This window comes from Zootoca vivipara, chromosome 4 (genome assembly GCF_963506605.1).
Source record: "Zootoca vivipara chromosome 4, rZooViv1.1, whole genome shotgun sequence".
Classification (NCBI taxonomy): Eukaryota; Metazoa; Chordata; class Lepidosauria; order Squamata; family Lacertidae; genus Zootoca; species Zootoca vivipara.
The window spans coordinates 97,231,265-97,242,417 of NC_083279.1; positions in this window are offsets into that span (position 1 = coordinate 97,231,265).

The window sequence follows — 11,153 nt, forward strand, 5'->3', positions numbered from 1 at the left end:
TCCAAAGTATGAGATAAAAAGCAAATAAAATAAATCCTACATACAGCAACCGTGTTTTGTGGTGTGTAGGCTCCTTATTTATTATGTGCAAATGGAATTAGATACCTGTTGTTGTTGTTGTTGTTGTTGTTTAGTCATTTAGTTCTGTCCGACTCTTCGTGACCCCATGGACCAGAGCACGCCAGGCACTCCTGTCTCCCACTGCCTCCCGCAGTTTGGTCAAACTCATGTTCGTAGCTTCGAGAACACTGTCCAACTGTCGGACTATCGTGTCCAATAGATACCTATTAGGTCCATAAATTACCATATCATATAAAGGTAAAGGGACCCCTTATCATTAGGTCCAGTCGTGACTGACTTTGGGGTTGCGGCGCTCATCTCACTTTATTGGCCGAGGGAGCTGGCGTACAGCTTCTGGGTCATGTGGCCAGCATGACAAAGCCACTTCTGGCGAACCAGAGCAGCACACGGGTTTACCTTCCCGCCAGAGCGCTCCCTATTTATCTACTTGCACTTTGACGTCCTTTTGAACTGCTAGGTTGGCAGGAGCTGGGATTCGAACCGCCGACCTTCTGATCGGCAAGCCCTAGGCTCAGTGGTTTAACCCACAGCGCCACCCACATCCCTACCATATCATATATTCAACACACAAAAAACAGCGACAATTTGTTGTTGACAAAGGACAGCTGGACATTTGGGGGGGGCAAGAGAGTGGGGCCCTAAGTTATAGCTTCTTTAGCTTATACGTAAAGCTGGCACTGATCCTGACAGGCTCTGGAGGTGAGCTCAATCCCATCCCATCTGGTGTGAAATTCACTTGAACCAAAGTCTTTCCAGGGAGAAGCCTCCCTTCCATCATCATTACCGACAATTCGCCACAAGGAGGCAAAACAAGCCAGAAAGCAGCTCTGCAAAACTTTCATTGATAACAGCGTTAATGCTTTCTCAGGGAATTAGTCCTTTGGACCTTTCCTCTCCAACACCTGTGACCACAGGCGGACCAAATTGCTGCTGAATGCATGCACCTTCCCACAGCAAACTCGTTCCCTGAGTGCAGTGGTAGTGTGGTGCAGTGGTTGCAGTCTTGAATTTTAGAACCTAGAAAACGAGGCTTCCAATCCTTACTTGGCCATGGGGCTCACTGGGTGAACTGGGCCCAGTCCCCCTCTAAGCCTAACCTACCTTACAGGGTTGCCATAAGGCTAGAGAGATAAATCGCTGCATCAAGCTTCTTTGGGAGAGGAGGTGGGAGATAAATGCAGTAGTGAATTTTTAAAAGGACAGATCCATGCACCAGATATTGGCATGTTTAATACCAAGTGTTGAGCACCAGGCAGAGGGCCTTCTCGGTGGTGGCGCCCGCCCTGTGGAACGCCCTCCCATCAGATGTCAAGGAAATAAACAACGACCTGACTTTTAGAAGACATCTGAAGGCAGCCCTGTTTAGGGAAGCTTTTAATGTTTGAAGTTTTTAATATTCTGTTGGGAGCCGCCCAGAGTGGCTGGCGGGCAGGGTATAAATAATTTATTATTATTATTATTATTATTATTATTATTATTATTATTATTATTATTAAAGGATGTCATATAGAGGAGGGAGAAAGGTTGTTTTCTGCTGCTCCAGAGAAGCGGACACGGAGCAATGGATTCAAACTACAAGAAAGAAGATTCCACCTAAACATTAGGAAGAACTTCCTGACAGTAAGAGCTGTTCGGCAGTGGAATTTGCTACCAAGGAGTGTGGTGGAGTCTCCTTCTTTGGAGGTCTTTAAGCAGAGGCTTGACTGGCATATGTCAAGAATGCTTTGATGGTGTTTCCTGGTTGGCAGGGGGTTGGACTGGATGGCCCTTGCGGTCTCTTCCAACTCTATGATTCTATGATTCTATTATTTTATTATTACAAGGGGGAGGAGAGAAGTTCAGGAAATCCTTTAGAATCTTGTTTCTATGTGACTGTAAAATGTTAATCTGAAAAAGCAAGTAAATAATTTTTGTTAAAGCAACAACAACCCCAAAACATCCTGCCCTTTCTCTGAGCTCCTTTTCTTGCGTTGGATGGTGTCCTTGAGCTGAGATAGTGGCTTTTGCTTCGCAGGATGCAGAGACGTGTGTGGGTTGAGGAATCTCCCAACCGTGCATGTTGCTGGAACGTTGCCTGTCGCTCGGTCACATTTGCAGTTCAGTGTACTGTACTTTTTGATCTTGGCCATCCGGCCTCTGGAAGGTCGCCCACCCACACCGGCAAAAAAACGTCGCCCGCTCAGCCCTGTTTCATCAGCAATTCTCCCAACGATTCTACAATGCTGGGTCTGTGTATAAAATGCATTGGCCCTTCTTCCTGTCCACAAAATAGCAGAAGCCGTTTGGCAACAAGGTGCAGGAATCTGGTTCAAATGCTTTAAAGGGTCTTTCTGCGGTTGCTACATCAGCTGATCAATGCCGGGTCCCAGGACCGGAGCGACTGTTGGGCAGATGGAGGCAACTGCCTCAGGTGGCAGGAACTGAGAGGTGGCGGGAACACCACCTCCTTGACTTTCCCCCTCTGTTGTGGGGCAGAAGCAGGAGTAGAGCAAGGTGGGTGTGGTGGGTGCAGACCGCCCCGGGTGTCATCTCCTAGGGGGGTGACATTTGGCCTTACCTTCCAAGTCCTGGACTGCAGAATCCGGGACCGGAAGCCGTGTGACACCGGAAGTTGCGTTGACGTAACGTCCTGTGTCGCTTTGCCCTTTTATGGGCACCAAGTGGCTTCGAAAGTCGCTTGTACGCATGTCAGGAAGTGCGTCGACGCAACTTCCGGTGTGCTCTGCCTATCTATGGGCACCAAAAATGGCCGACGACTACACCGGAAGTCGCGACTATGCACTTCCGGACATGCATAGATGCGACTTTTGAAGCCAGCGGCGGCCATTTTTGGTGCCCATAGAAGGGCAAATTGGAAAGAAAAAAAATGGCCGCTAGCAGGAGAAAATAACGAGAAAAACAGGAGACGAAGTGATACGGGGGACCACCGGGAAAAGGTAAGTAAAAACGGGGGTTTCCCGGGGAAAACGGGGTACTTGGCAGCTATGCATTTGGTGTGCCACCTGCCCGTGACTCCCACCTATTCCAAGCTGTTGGGGGAAGAGGAGGAGCTGCACTGGTTCGCTGGCGGCCTCCACCCCCTTCATTTTGACAGCCCTGCAGAGGAAGGCAGGTGTGCGGTGCCAGCCGTGAGGGCGGGTGACATCACCACGCCACCCCTCCGCTCGCTGCGCAGGCAGCGCACCTGGACGCTCGCAGCATGGGTGGCGGGCCGCTAGAGACGATGCTGCCGCGGGCGGCTAGCGGCTAGGGAAGCGGCAGCTAGGGACACTTGCCCCGATCCTGCGGCGCTCCGGGCGCTGGGACAGGTAGCTCTGCCCCTGTACGTGCTCCCGGGCTGCTGGAGGCAGGCAGGCAGTGAGAGGACACAAAGGAGGCAGGCGAGCAAATAAGCAGAGGGTGGAGAGAAGGAGAGAAGCAGAAGCTCCCTGTAACGCCCCCCCAAAAAGCTAAACAACTTTGGCCAACCCTCCCCTTATAAAAGCTCAACAACTCCTGGCAATGACAATGGGTAGATCACAGTCTCTTGGGATTTCAATGTGTGTGTGTGTGGGTTGGCTGATGTTAGGAAAGATGGAGGGCACTAGGAGAAGGGGACGACAGAGGACGAGATGGTTGGACAGTGTTCTCGAAGCTACGAACATGAGTTTGACCAAACTGCGGGAGGCAGTGCAAGACAGGAGTGCCTGGCATGCTCTGGTCCATGGGGTCACGAAGAGTCGGACACGACTAAACGACTAAACAACAACAACAACAAGTGTGGGTTGGCAATAAATTTTCCGCCCCGGGTACCACCTGACCTTGCTACACCACTGGGCAGAAGCGGGACTGCCTTGCACCCCTTAGAACCTAGCCAGGAGCCCTCAGGTGTCCTTAGACTTGCTGCTATCCTGAGTCAGCTCTCATCCCAGTCCCCTTCTAAACATGGAGGAGACATGGTGTGCCATTTTGTCTTTCGCCACAGGCGGCAAAATGTCTCGGGTCGGCTCTGTAAAGCCCCCCCCCCCATTGCAAAGAAGTTTGTGGGTTGTGCATTTGATTTGCCGGGTTTCAGCTTCCGGCCATCCGGGTCACCTGCAGTCGTTTTGGTGCCGGGTGATTGACAGGTGGGCAGCCGGCGGTGGCCAGATCCTGTCCCCCACTCCTACAGAACGGTGTGCCAGCTTTTCTCTCTCTCTCTCTCCCCCCCCCCCATTTTCTGGCAAAGTTCCTGCATCTGATCTGACAAAGAGAAAGTTAATGGTCCGGAAAAGCTTTTAGTGCAAGTCATCCAGCGCATTCTAGGAAGAACCCATGTTTCAGGAAGTTCCTGCTAAATGAGAAATGCTTTTCATTTCCCCCTACGTAATGAGAGATCGTTGTCTGGCTCTCCCTTGCCTGCCTTCCCTTGAATTTCTAGCCTTTCACCTGGTAATTAAAATGGTAATTAAAAGCGCTATTAACAGTCTAGTGGTGTATTTGTGTGTGTGTGTGTGTGTGTGTTCCTACGAGTTAGTGGAACCTCGGTTTATGAACACCTCGGTTTACGAATTTTCGGTTTACAAACTCCACGGACCCATCTGGAACGGATTAATCCACTTTCCATTACTTTCAATGGGAAAGTTCGCTTCAGTTTATGAACACTTCATTTTATGAACAGACTTCCGGAACCAATTGTGTTCATAAACCGAGGTACCAGTGTATTCTGTGGGGGTATATTAGGAGAAATTCTCATTACAATGCTGAAGTTTCGTGAGGACTTCTTTTTTTTTTTTGCAACCTGGTGTGGAAATCTGGAGAACTGAATTTTAAGCGTGGGAAAATGAGAAATGGAGATACAGGCTGAATTCGATGTATTTGTCCATCTCCATCTTTGGCCCTGTAGCTGGTAGCCTAAATCCAATTATCCCGCTGATTATCTCAGCAGGGCATTCCTTAAAAAAGACCTATGACGAAGGTGCTGGACAGAATAGAATGACCCTTCTGTGTTATGGTCATTACAGGGTCAGGTGATTTTTTTGGGGGGGAGGGCAGGAGAATAATGGGGTGGTGTAGGGCAAGATTTGGGGAGCACTTCTAACTAGGACTGTGTTTAATTTGATTGCAGACTTCCTGCAGGTGACCCAGGAAGCAGCTGTTGTATAAAAACAAAACCCATGTTCTTATTTTTGATGATAAATACTGTTTTAGAGCCCTTCTGAGATGCTGCTACGAGAAACACACGAGCGTAGTCTAAAAGAAAGTATCGTTATGAGTTTAGCGGGGAGGAAGCAGGCTGTGTGTGAGGTTAAAATATAAGCCAGGCTAGCTTTCCGGTGAGGTGACGGGCCTGGGTGACAGGCCATTGGAGAGAACAAAGATAAGGGGCTCTGTGCGAGACGGCAACTGGGTATGGTTAGGCTCATAATAATATAATAATAATTATTATTTATATGCCGCCCATCTGACTGGTTGCCCCAGCCACTCTGGGAAGCTTCCAACAAATGAAAACAGCAAACACAGTAAAACATCAAATGTTAAAAACATCCCTAAACAGGGCTGCCTTCAGATGTCTTCTAAAAGTCAGATAGTTGTCTATTTCCTTGACATCTGATGGGAGGGCACCACCACTGAGAAGGCCCTCTGCCTGGTTCCCTGTAACGTCACTTCATAGAAACTTAGAGTTGAAAGGGACCTCTGAATGTCATCTAGTCCAACCCCCTGCGATGCCAGAATCTCAGCTAAAGCATCCATGACAGGTAGGCCACCCATGTTTCACCTTCAGATTGTATATATGTGTAAATAAGCCACGTATTCTAAAGACACTGCAGTCTCCATTGTGACTTGTTCCCAGAGGCAACAGGAACCCTGAGTAAGCGCCGAGAACCCCTGGGATCCCGCGTATCTTGGAGACTGGGGTGGTGTGCTTCTTGTTTCAAAATTATCATTATTAATATGCAAATCTGATCAATTAACCAGTGCATTAATCAACTAATGCTTATATGATTCATCAGTGTGCAATCCTATACCTGTGCAGTCGTACATTGGTTTTCGAATTAGCTTAGTTCACGAACGACTTGGAACGTGAATGTCGCGAACCTGGAACTAGGTGTTCCGGTTTGTGAGCTTTGCCTCGGAAGCTGGACGTCTGGCGCAACTTCCGATTGGCTGCAGGGCGCTACTGTAGCCAATCGGAAGCTGCGCCTTGATTTCAGAATGTTTCAGAAGTCGTGCCGACTTCCAGAACGCATTCTGTTCAAAAACCAAGGTACGGCTGTACACAGTTACTCAGCGCTACTGAACTCAATGTGGCTTACTTCTGAGTAGACACAGAGGGGAGAAATGTGAAGATTTCTATCATCAGGTGTCCCATAGAGCGTCTTTAGGTGTTAGTAGGGATTTCTGATTTTTTTTCGAGGAACAGCAGACTTCCTATCGCCTCCACACAATTTACAATTGCTTCTGCAAGTCCCCACACTGCTAATAATAATAATAATAATAATAATAATAATAATAATAATAATATCATTTTGTCAACTGGAGTCACGAATTTGAGAAAAACAAACCCAGGCCACCACTATCCCACCTTCCCCAGTTGGGGACCACATTGCTTTGAGAATCTGGGCATTGATGTAAGGCAGAGATAGCTTTTAATTATTTTGCATTCAGCCCTGGCTGGAAGATGTCAAATCGTGGGGCCGCTGCTGAATTAAATGAAGCTGGTGTAGATCCAAAAGAGAAAGTTATGCAAAATAGAAAAAAAGCAGTTTTATTTGGGGTGGGGGAATGCTACAAAAATGGGAACATGGCAGAAGAGCTTTGATTGCCTCTTGAGTAGGGGGGTGGGAGGAAAATTGCTTCTTCTTCATCCAATTGGTATTTTCAGCAGGAGTTCCATCTGTGGGATGCAAAGGGTTAAGTGCAGTCAAGTCACAACAATCCCTAGATAGTCCACTTGGAGGACTGAGGAGGAGGATATGACTAAACGTAGTTTCCTCTTCCTTCACATGCAAATGAGTTGAGGAAGTGGCAGATAAATCCTGAAGGAAACAGCCATTTTCTCTCTCTTGGACCAGACCTCTTGGACTACACACATCTTAGTGAGTCTCTCCCTCAAGGCCTCCAGCCTAGAGAGAGAGATGAGATGGAGTCTCACTTCTTATAAGTGAACTTCACAATGTATATATTACCTTTTAACTAAGCAAGTCTACCTCTTGAGTGTGCTGTACCTCGAGATGCTTGTAAGTAAACATCTTTTATACTTTTAAGAGCATTGTGTTGTGTCTTTTCTTTTAAGAGGGAAAAAGGGGAAATACCAGGAAAATACACTTTATTTTAGTGGCTTAAATCAAGCCTGCGCAAACGTTCTTCTGCTGTGTATTTTGCAAAAGGGGAATGTTTTTACTCTGCTAAAGTTTTGTGCTTGCTAGCGCAAGCGGGGATAGGATATATTAAACAATATCTCCTCATCCACATTCCTGAACATTCCCACATAGGGTTATTGCGGCCCAGAGTTGCGTATTTTGTGTATTTTTGAAGGATTGATTTGGATTGTGATTTTGAGCTGTGTAGGATTTTTCCAGTTAGAGTTTCCTGGTTGAGCACATGGTCTCTTTGTTCTGCAGTGTGCTTGGGGGATTAACTACCCCTCCCCTCCCTCAGAGTTTGCAGCACTGAGATAGCTCAGAGGTAGTGAAGATATTTTTGAGATTTTTGAGATTTTGATTTTGATTTTTGAAAGATTTTAAATTTTGGAAATTTTGGAAATTTTTGAAGTTTTAAGATGGCAAGCTCCAGTTTTGGTAGTGAGGCAAGACCAAGTCTTATGCTGCTTGATGACAATAATTTTGTGCAATGGAAGCAGCGCATTTTAGTTTATCTTGCTGCTAGGCGTGTTCTGCAGGCCATTAAGGAAGAAAAGCCTACAGGAACCGATGCAGAAGCTTTAGCCAAGATAGAAGCTTGGAGTATTAAAAATGATGAAGCCAAGCACATAATTTTGAGCAGTTTGAGGAATGAGCATCTATCGATGATAAATTTTGAAGATGATGCATCTAAGATCCTAGAGGACATTGAACGCATTTATGCACAATCTACAGAGAGTTCCTATAGATATTTGTTGGATAAGTTACTCAAGTTGAAGATGAATTCTAGAGAAGAGTTTACAGAGCATTTTAAGAATTTTTCTGAGATTGTTCAAAGAATTGCCTTTACTCCCAGAGCCTTTGATGATGTGACTAAAGTAACGTTTATGCTTGCATCATTGGGACCTACGTTTGCTCCTTTTAAAAGTATAATGGATCACACAAAGGATTTAACTTTTAATGAGCTTATCAACCATTTAAGAGAGGAATGCAGAGATAGCCTTGATTCTCAAGAAAGGAATCCAAGGAGGAAGGATAGCAGCTATGCATCCAAGCATTTTGGAAAGTCCAGAGAGACATCTAGAGAAATAATTTGTTTTAGATGCAATGGGAAAAACCACATAGCAAGGAACTGCAAGGGTTCAAATGGGGATGAAGTTGAATCCCACCCCTCAAAACCACAAGGCATTAAGAAGGGGAGTCGTGAGCAAACCATGTTGATGCAGGAGAGGAGTCTAGCTGTCCAGAATCGTGAAAATAAGCGCAATAAGTGGATTCTTGACAGTGGAGCGAGTTCTCATTTCTGTTATAAAAAGGAGTATTTTAATGAGATTAATAATGATGAATCCTCTGAAATTGAGATTGCTGATGGCAACATTGTAAAGGCATTTGGTGCAGGAACTGTGAACTTGCAATTCAACGTAGATTATGAGACAATTAATACAAAAGTGACTGAAGTTAAGTTTGCACCAAAACTCAATTGCAACTTACTGAGTGTTTCCAGTTTGGACAGGAAAGGATTTAAAATTACATTTGAAAAAGGGCAATGTATTGTGACTAAGCATGATGAAGTTTGTGCTCAGGGCACACTAAAGGACGGTGTATATGAGCTTAATATTTCAGAGAACCAGCGGAACCAGTCGACAAGGATGGCCCAACCAAGCAAAAGGGATCAAGCAAGTCTGGAACCAACAAGTGAGGAGTTTGTATTTTATCCTCTTGAACCAATACAAAGCACTAATCCACCTTCTAGTGTCGTAGCACCCCCTATAGGTGACACCCGAGAAGACGCGGAGGTTCAGGCCCCTGGCAGCACCAGAGACGAAGAGGATGAGGAGCAGCTGTATGGGGATATGCCACTGCTGGAGGAGGATGAGGAAGCTGATGCGGTCGAAAGACCAGAGGTCAGACACTCATCCAGAACCAACAGAGGTGTTCCACCATTACGGCTGTCCTACCTTTCAAGGTCGGCGTCTCCACAGGAACCTTCCAAATGGGAAGAGATAGAGAGGATGCCACCGGATGAAGCCAGTCTCTGGAGGAAAGCTGCTCGGGAGGAGATAGATGCACTTCATCGGAACAGGACCTGGACACTCACAGAACTACCTCCTGGTAAGGAAGCAATTGGAAGTAAATGGGTGTTCAAAGTTAAAAAGGGTTCAGAAGGGGAGGTGCAACGCTACAAAGCTAGGCTTGTGGCACAAGGTTTTTCCCAGAAGTATGGTGAGGATTACGATCAAGTGTTTGCACCGACAGTTCGATACAGCAGTGTCAGACTACTTTTAAGTATTGCAGCATCTAAGCAAATGTCGGTTTACCATATTGACATTGCGACAGCCTTTCTTCATGGCGAAATTTCTGAGCAGATTTATATGAAGCAGCCCAAAGGTTTCATTAAACCAAATGAGGCACATCTAGTGTGCAAGCTGCAGAAGGGACTTTATGGTTTGAAGCAAGCAGCGAGGGCTTGGAACCAGAAACTTCATGAGATGCTGGTGCAGCTTGGGTACAAGCAAGGGACTGCTGATAAGTGCTTGTACACCAAACAAAGGGATGGACAGTTTTCGTACATTTTAGCCTTTGTTGACGACCTTTTAATTTCTACGTCAAATGAGAAGGACTATAAAGACATAGTCAAACACCTCAACAGGGAAGTAGAGGTCAAGGAACTTGGAAAAGTGAAATACTACTTGGGAATTCAAGTTGAGAGAGAAGAGGATGGATCGTTCTTACTCAGCCAAAGGCAAAAGATAACTGAACTGATTGAAAGCATGCAGATGCAGGACGCACACCCAGTTGCGACACCGATGGCCACAGACTTCTTGAAGAATCAACAAGGTTCGAAGTTGCTGCCAAACAACACGCAATACAGGTCAGCGATCGGCAAACTTTTGTATTTGGTTACCACATGCAGACCTGACCTGGCAAGTGCAGTGGGGATCCTAAGTAGGAAAGTAAGTTGTCCCACTGAGCATGATTGGGCTGGTGTTAAGAGGGTTGTTCGTTATCTAAAGGGAACCATGGACTGTAAATTAAAACTGCCAGCCGTCAGAGACCCTAAACTGCTTGGGTATACTGACGCGGATTGGGCTGGGGATAATAAGGATTATAAGTCCACCAGTGGTTATGTTTTTATGTATGGGGACGGAGCTATTGCATGGGGAAGTTATAAACAGAAATGTATAGTTTTATCGTCCTCAGAATCCCAATACATTGCGGCTTCGGAAGCTTGCAGAGAGATCGCCTGGCTGGATCAACTCCTGAAGGACTTTGGCGTGCCAAGGAAGGGACCTGTCAGCTTGATGGAGGACAATCAGAGCAGTATGAAGCTGACACAAAGTGAAAAGTTCCTTGCACGCACCAAACACATTGGGGTCAGGTACCACTACATACGCCAGGTGATCGAGGATGGACTTGTTGAAATGTGTTACTGCAACACTGACCAGATGACTGCAGATGTCCTAACAAAGCCCCTGCCAAAAGAGAAGTTCCAGGATCTTCGTGGCAAGCTGGGACTCTTGGGTGGTTGATTAAAGTTGTTTATGTATGTTTTTGTGTATGTTGTGAATTGCCTGAGAAGGGGTTTGTGGGATGCAAAGGGTTAAGTGCAGTCAAGTCACAACAATCCCTAGATAGTCCACTTGGAGGACTGAGGAGGAGGATATGACTAAACGTAGTTTCCTCTTCCTTCACATGCAAATGAGTTGAGGAAGTGGCAGATAAATCCTGAAGGAAACAGCCATTTTCTCT